The following is a 9,124-nucleotide window of genomic DNA, read 5'->3' as shown; positions in this document are numbered from 1 at the left end:
AGAAACCAACATTTCTCTCGTACTTTAGAGGGGACACCACATGTGCAAATGCTGCTAACAAATGTGGAAGGTGATTCCTTTTCTCTTCTCCCCTTGGAAATGGCCTGTGGGCATTGCAATAGCAAAGACGCTGGGAAGTTCCGTAGTAAAGAAAGATGCTTCACCTTATTTAACTGGACGGTGTTTTTTAAAGCTATTGACTCTTTCACTTTTCTGTATGTTTTTAAATGTTTATACTAATGGGTTAAAGCAAAAACAATTTTACTCTTTTTTACACAATACCGATGAACATCCCTCAGGGTTAACATTTCTTAAAGCCCATAGAACACATTATCCTAAAGTGACTTTAAATAAAGTGACTTTATTTGCTCTGTTGAGTTTCTCTCCCTTTCCGATAAATCAAAGAATCACCTGAACATGGGTCTGCTGGTTAAATATAATAGCTTTAGAATTAGTAACTATTGAACATGATGTGAATTCATTTCTCATGCACAAAATGATTTTCATTGTTAGTCAAAGATGGGAAGACAATATTGACAAGACCGGATGTGCATTCAGCCCAAAGGTAGAAGGGAAAGAATGTTTTCCATTACATAGTTTGAATCAGCAATACACTTAATTTCCCCAAAATAAATTCAAACTTGAAGAGAAACTTGCTGAAACAAAATGTTTTTTATTTTTTATTCACATTCGAATAAATGATGGAATTACAAATGATGTCCAAATGCCTAAATAGTTCTTTTAAAGATCATTCTAAAATGCCATTTAATATCTCAATACCAAGCGGGTAGATATTGGATTGGATAATTTGGCATTTTAGCGTCTGGAGACTTGGAGAGTGAATTTATGGCTCACGGGTTTTAAAGCCATAATCTCATGGTGAACTTGGTTAACATTGTTAAAAGCTACATCTTAAACAGCTATGCTTTGTTTAATACATTAAATTTATTAGTAGAGTTGCCTGTTGGATTTTATTTTTAACCTGGCAGGAACATAAGCATTGTGATCTAAATTTAATCTCAATGCTCAAATTTATCTTCAAATGCTCTAAACAACTCTCTCCAAGGTGTAGTTTGGAATCCTAATTATCCATAAGAATCAAAAATCCTTTGATGAAAACAAATCACTCTCATTAGGAACCAAAAACTCTGCTCTCCTGTCCCGAAGTCAGACCTGACCAGGTCCTTGTTCATCATACACATCAGCCATGGGGCTTTGCTTGGGGGGGGGGGGGACACCACTAAGAGTCCTGGGTTGGGGGACAGGGGGAACACTACTGAGAAGGTTTCTCCAAAGGGCATCCTTCTAGGGTTTATTAGTTTTAGGGATATTAAAATGTACTGATTATTCTAATGCTTTCCCAATGTCTTGGATTATTCTACGCGTGACAAATAAACAATGAAAAAGTCTTCTAAAGGGCATTTAAGTTAAACAAATAAATCCTGGCTACATCAAGTTAGTGGATCAAGATGTTTTTGTCTTTCCTTTCCTGCCTCGGCGGGTCTGATAAAATCAGAAACTTCTCAACCCTTTGGATTTTTAAGTAGGAAAGAAAGAGCAGATTTAGGCCTGGATGCGTCTCCCTGGGCCCACTGAACCCGAACCAAGTGCTTGTGGATTGCAGGGACAAGAGCGCCTTTGTCATCTTCATTAATCCAACCCACCAAGCCCGATGAATGGGAGGCATTTTTTAAAGTAAAATAATGCACTCGAATTTGGATGTGTTTCTCTTTAATTAGTTTGATGAGCCCCAAGTCTGAGGACTTGTCAAACACCTGGTATTAACCCTGCGCGACTGACCTAGGGGAAAAGAAGCCGAGAGAGGCGAAAGGACAGGCAGGTGGAGTGAGCTGAATGAGAGGCCTTTTCTCTGCAGCCCGTGCTCCGGATGAAAAGAATCATTACCACAATGATACTTCTAATTATGCTGTCATTAGGATACCTCTTCGGTTCGCCGTGGTGCAGGGCGCCTTGCCTTTAGACAACATGATCCAGGAGACGGTGAGAGCTGGGCGGCCCGGGGGGCATTTAACCCTTTCTCTAGATGCAACACAACCCAAGTCCTCCACGCCGAACTCAAGTGTTTTCAGCGCGCCTTGCACCCCTCTTCCCACCTTGCAGGTAAAAGGTATCCCAGTGAGCAAAGCCTCAGTTGCCGTGGGGAAGCGCATCGGTGAGGGACTCTTGGTGTGCCGCCGTTACCCGGATTCTAGGTGGCCTGTCCATGCTTTTCTGTTCAGAGTTCCGCGCAAGCTCAGCCCGTGGACACGTGGTTTACTGTGGAATGTATCAGTCTAACTGCCCCCAAACCACTGGGTAACAAACGACCGAACGAAGGCACTTTAATAGTCCTAATTCCAGCGTGTGTTGACAGAAGCCAAATGGGTCCTGCGGAATTAGGGGCCATGTGTCTGTCCATGGAGCTCAGAGGGACAAAGTACGGGCTTCCAGGTTTGATGGGCCTGGATTTAAATCTCAGCCTCATAATCTGTTATATTTTTGGCCATGAGATTACCAATTTCTAAGCCTAGATTCCCTCCTCTGTAAAATGGGAATTAATAACAGTACCTGTCTGACAGAACTGTTAGCAGGAATAAAGGACAATTCACCTGCGCTGCTAAACAGTAGCTAGAAAATACGTAGCAGACACTAAGGTGGTTGTGGAGGGGTAGTTCCTGAAAGTTTTCTTCAAGTGTGTCTAAGTGTCTCTGAACCACGTTTACCAATCTATCAGAAGTGCCTACCTGTATTATAACAAAAGGAACTCACCAATCAACTCCCTATTTGTGAGGTTAGTTGTAAGATTCTTTCTGCCGCTTCCAATTGCAGAGTGCCTAAGAAGGCTCGGTGGTGAACTTAATTCTTTCTTTTCTGTCAGCTTTGAGTACAACAAGCTCCTCCAACTGTTTTGGCATGAGTACCTGATAAGACACAGTAAGACTGTGTGTTTTATGGTGGTGACTTTTGGATAGTGAGAATGATACTGTTAGGAAGAATCTCTGAACATTTTCAGAATTTCATTCTTCGGGATAATGAACCGTGATGCCGCAAATGGGGGTCATGGATTTTAGCAGGAATAAATCCAATCCTGTTGACATCTTTTAAAAACCGTGTCTGCCCCCAGCCTTCCACTGGCGCTGAGATTCAACAAAACATTTTATTTCATACATATAAATGGATTTACACATAGGGTGAGAATTTGAACTATTTGGAAGAAAAGCACTATTTATATTGAAAGGATTTTTTTCTGCGTTATTGCTATTCTTTTTAGAATAACAAACGTGCAGATGTCTGTGTTGGACAATCGTCCAGAGAAACTGCAATTTGAACTCTTTCAAAATAAACCAGTGTTGCATTTCACACACATAGAGGGTGTGGATTTTTCACGAAACATAATGAAAAGCATGTATTGGGAGGGTTTATTTTACTGACAGATACCACGGAAGGTCTGCTGTGGTGGGTGGTATGGGACTCATACAGGGGAAGCACCAAGGGGAGTGAGTGGGTGTCATCAGAGGACACAGGCGTGCAGCATGCAAATTTTATGCAAAACACACATATGCAAATGTATGTTTATATCTGCATCTCAGACAGTGGGATCCATACATATCCCAGATAATTACTGAGCACTGGAAAAATATTAAACAACTGTTGTCCTATGTTTCTAACTCAGTAATGAGATTTTCATTAGGTTAAATTATCATTATTATTTATTTTAAGTCCTTGCTGGGATTGCTTTAAAAATTTATACATCTTGTGGGGTTCTGGTATCGTGCTGAAGTCAAATTATTATGAACTCTTAAGAACAGCTAAATCCACGAGCTAGTTAGTTTTTACAATCACTGTAAAGATGACATTGTATTGCTATGAATTTTAATTAAAATGGCAGACTTTGTTTAATCCTTTTATTAAAAGAGCTCCCCACAATGCAAGGGAAAAGTTTATGCAAGAAAGCAGTTCATTTCTGAGATGTTTAAATATCTTTTCTGTCCAAATCTCAAAAACATAGCCCTCCATCAATCCATTTTTTTTCCTTGGAAGGTAGTTTCTCAACTATTTTGTATAAAAAGCAGAGCTTGGAATTTGCTTTTGGGATCACGAGGATCCTAAAATGTATGGTTGCTCTCTCTGAAAACTATATCTCGGAGCTCTTTTGCAATACAAGTTAATTAACTGGATTTAGATATTTGCAAGATGATATATTTAATGGGATTACTGCTCATATAATGTTCTCAGTGACTGATTTGCAATCTAAGCTCACAGGCCCGAGTGCTGAATTTCCAGCTCTTTGAGAGTTAATGTTGTGTTAAAGGAAAGGACAATTTGAACCTCATTGTTCATGAATAGGTGAGTTATTCCCCTGAAATGGAGCCGGGCCCTATGAGGGCCGCGGCGGGCAGATGCGGGCGCAGGAGCTCGCGGCCCATCACATTCCAGCCGCTGCCCCGGGGAGCTGGATCCCCACACCTGAACTCCTGACAAGTTCAAGGCAATTGTGTGTCTCCTCAAAATATAATGGCCCATTATTCACCGCCTGTCTCCCAAGTGGGATCAATTAGATGCTTCTGCTCCACAGGCTTAAAGATAAACACCTATGTTTTGGTTGGTGGAGAGTTAAAATGAAACCACACATAACCATTCGGTATCCCTAGATCGGACCATTGTGAGCAGTGAAGGTCTAAATCCACCTTTCAATGCGGTCACTCAAAATATTTGTGATTATTTTACCAGACTCGGTGGGAAGGTAAGCCGTAATTTGCTTTGAAGGAAAATCAGTCGAAAAATGTCAGCTTCCAAAAAGAAATAATTCCCTTCCCCGTCCACCTTTGTCTCACTCTTTTTTTGTTAAGCAAATATATTTCTGCCTGTCAGCTGGGTTCGCTCTAACGTTATGGCTTCGGGCATCGACATGACATCACTAATGAATATAATTTAAATCTTCCCGATCACAGGACCAGTGTAAAAATAGCATGTTAAATAAAATGTTGAAACTTTTATTAAATGTATAAATATTAGCTCAGTCAAATAAGTATTAAGAAAAATTGAAATTCTCCCTTAGTTGGAGGGATATAATAGCACATTCCGTTTCTCATGTTCATTGGCACTTAGTGCGTGAGACGGTTCTTTGTATTTGACCTAACGGGATCCTTTCCAGGGGACCACAGATGGTCTGTGCCTCATATCTGAGCTTCCAGATCACCTCTTGACGCCCGCAAGCCAATGGATGGCTTTCAGAGGAAAGCATCTTCCCATCACACAGGCATGACGGTTTCCCTTGGTTTTCACGTAGGTGAGCTACCAGACCAAAATGAAAATATAATTTGAATCGAGGTGTTAAAAACCCGAGACCAAAATCCCCGAATGCCAAGGGCTGAGGCAGCTGAGAGGTCATGCGGCCTAAGTTCACTTCCCGGACGAGAAGGCTGTGGTCCAGCGAGGAGAGGGACCTGCTGGGTAGGACGGCTGGAGCCCGGTTCTCACGCAGCCACCTGGGTAGATGGTGCAGGCTGGGGGTTGTGAGGAAGGGGGAGGCACATGCAAAAGGGAAGAAGTCCAACGTTTACTCTTCTTGCTTCCTGCACACTCTACGAAGTCAGGAGAAGCTCCCACACACGCAGTGCCTGCACAGTTCTCCTCAACCTGCCCCAGACACCTGTAGGCAGGAAACCCCTTCACCAGCAGCAGCGGGGGACACAGAAGTCAGCATGTGGCTCAGGAGCCCTGCAGTGACTCTGGGTCTGGCTCCAAGGGTACCCGGGTCTACCTGTTGGGACACACCCCACCCGCTCTCTTAGCCGCCTCTCCTGTCTGCCCCTGTGCTTTCTCCCAGCCCACCTTCGAAGGCGACCTCTGCTTTTCTGTGTTTTCACGTGTTTCAGCTTTGGGGGTTCACGGAAAGAGCTATTTTCCTACCTTATTGAACTTTTCCTAAGTCAAGGGAGTAGGATTCCACCTCCCAGCCCTTTTCACCTCATTAACCTCTACCCTTCCTTTAGATCTCGGCTCGTTTTCAAGCCTTCCTTGACCTCCACAAGCAGGTCAATCCCGCCGTCCGCCGCAGGCTCTCAGAACATCACGTATCTGCCTTTTGCAGCACTTAACGTAATTGTAATTTTAAATGTATTAAGGTGCTATTTCTAACATAATTTTTTTAAATTTTGAAATCATGGAGACTCAGGAGAATGTAGAAAGTTAGTTCGAGAATTCTTGCACAGCGTTCACGCAGCTTTCCTGATGGCACCGTCACTAGTGGACGTAACCATAGTTCCACTGTTGAAACCAGAACTGACATCGGTCTGATACTATTAGTTTGGGTAAAAGTCCTTTCCGGATTTCAACAGCCTTTACATGAATGTTGTGTGTGTGCAGTTTCATAAAATTTTAGGTACTAGTAACTATAGCCACAGTCAGGATACAGAACTATTCCTTCACCACAGAGAAATTCCTTGGGTTACCCCTTAATAGCTGCACCCTTCGCCCAGTTCTAACCTCTCACGATCCCTGACCCGCTGTCCATTGCTACTGCTTCACAGTGTCGGCAATGCTATGCAAGTGGCATCCTACAGCATGTAACTATTCGACAGTGGCTTTTTACACTCAGCATGATCCATCCAAGTTGTGTGTTTTCTATAATTGGATCCCTTCGATTACTGAGCAGCGTTTCTTGGTATGAACGTAATGCAATTTGCTTGTCCATTCACCTGTTCAAAGACATTTGGGCTGTTTCCAGTTTGGGGTTATTACACAGAAAGCTTCTAGAAACATTCATGGACAGGCTTTTGTGTGAACATATATTTCCATTTCTCCTGAATAAATAAATACCCAGAGGTACGATGGAGAGGTTGTATAGGAAGTGCATGTCAATGAGAAAATGCCAGACTCGTTGCTGGTGTGGCTGGGCCATGTCGGATCCCCCCGGCAGTGTCTGAGAGCTGTAGTTGCCCACATCCTTGTCAGCACGTGGTATTGTCAGGGATTTTTGCTGTAGCAATTCTGGCAGGTGTGTAGTGGAATCTCAGTATACCTTTCATGTGTGTGCCCTTAATGGCTAATGACACCTTTTGTGAGCTTGCTTGCCATCTGTGTGTCGTCTTGGGTGAAGTGTCTGTTAAGTCTTGCCCGTTCTCTAATTGGGTTGTCTGTGTTCTTACTACAGAGAGGCCTCTACATATTCTGGATACAAGTCTGTCAGATATGTGATGTGCAAATATATCATTCGTCTCTGAGGCTTAGCATTTTATCTTCTTAGGAGGGTGTTTTGCAGAGAAAAAGTTCTTAATTTTGGTTAAGTCCATTTATCTATTTTTTTTCTCTTATGAATCATCCTTTGATAGCACATCTAAGAAAACTTTGCCCAATCCCAGCTCAGAAGTCCCCCAGGGTTTCCAATCCAATTTGAGCATTAAGCACTGGGCTAGCTTAGGGTCCTTTTCATATGCGGATAGCCATGATTTTAGCATTTGGGATCAAAGGTGACACTAGTAGTCCTTTAGTTCATTGCAGCTTCGAGTGCCCAACACACACAAAGTCTTGCTGGGCTGCAAAGACCACACTGACTTTGTCCAAAATGTTAGTTACCCAAACAGGAGTTTGAGCAATGAGAAAAATTACGTGTGTGTTAAAGTGACATTATAGCTTGTCTAGCCAAAACAAAACAAACAAACCAGCAACAAGAGCAGCAACAACAACAACAACAAAAACAACGTGCAAGGAATGCTGCAAGAGATGGGCTCGCGCCACTGAAGGTCATTGTTGTGCAGCAGGTGCCAACTATGCCGAAGCCTCCAACAACTACGTGTGGAAGAGCTAACTCTGCTGCCCCTCCTTCCAGAACCAGGGCACTGTGGCTCCTCTGAGACTTGAGGGAGTTTGTATTCGGGATGAGACCACATTGTGCTCGGGGGAAAGGTGCGCCACACATACGCTGTGACGACGCCAGTCCCTCTTGCTGAGTTTGGCAACGTGACTCACACCAACTTTGGCCTAAGCTAAGGTCGTTGGATACAGAATCTTTTCCATGGCATGAAATCTATGGAATTTCTGAAATCTAAAGATAAAATTCTGAATTTAGTTTCTTTAAAAAGCAAAGGGGGGAGAAGGAAGAAAAAAAGGAAGGAAGGAGGGGAAAAAAAGAAAGACCCTTAGGCTTGTATGTTTCTATAAATTACATTTGTATTCCACCAATGATCAAATGCTTAGAGATGGCTTTCATAAAAAGTTTGTGACTATTCATCTTGTTCCTTGTGGGAAGTCCATCTGTCTGTGCTCACCATTTGCTGAGAGAGAGACTCTCACAACTTCCACATCCCGGCGGGGAGGAGTCTACACTCCCTGGCTTACTCACTTTATGACTTCCAGTAAATTCTGCATCTAATTTCAAAGAGCCGAAAATATTGGCTTGCCTAGGATTGCCCCCGTTCCCCCAAATCTTGCACATTAGAGATGAGGCTTCCAATCTCATTTTTAAGGGAACAGGAAAGAGGAAACCACTTTGAGACTTTTCGGAAACGAACACACGAGAAACAAAATAAAGCCATTAAAATTCAACACAATACCCCGAATTCCTGTTAGTCATTTTTGAAAAGAGAAACAGGCATTGGTTACACAAAGATAAGGCCAAGATGCTTAACAGCCGGTAACTGAGATGCTCTGTAGCAGGTGGAAGGAGGGAACAGGGGCCCTGTAACCATGACTTCAGACTCGGCCAGGGGGACACATGTCGGATCCCTCCAGCGTGCATTCTGGCTTGTCTCCCTGTAGCCACCCATTGAAACGGACTCTTTAGCGTCTTTGTGAATTTGTATCATGAGCTGTATTAATGAGCAAGTGGTCAGGCCACCTCTGCAAGCAAATACTTTCAAAAATAATACTCCCCCGGGCTCTGCCTGTGCCTGGGGCAAGCACGCGTTAACTCCTTCCGAGGAGCCCCTGAAAAGCTTACATTCAGGATACATTAATCTGAAAACAAGTGTACTTTTGTGTCCGGGGAGGATTCTTTTCATTGCCATCAATTTAGTACATCGATAGACGGAGATTCCAGCTTCGCTATCAGGTTGCCCTCAGAGCGGAGACCCCTGCTCGGGCCGGGCGGAGTGAAACCGTGGCTCCACTCTGATTTCCCCCG

This window comes from Phyllostomus hastatus, unplaced genomic scaffold (assembly GCF_019186645.2).
Source record: "Phyllostomus hastatus isolate PE091 unplaced genomic scaffold, TTU_PhHast_1.1 phas_scaffold_1066, whole genome shotgun sequence".
NCBI lineage: Eukaryota > Metazoa > Chordata > Mammalia > Chiroptera > Phyllostomidae > Phyllostomus > Phyllostomus hastatus.
Note: the sequence above shows the minus strand (reverse complement) of the source record.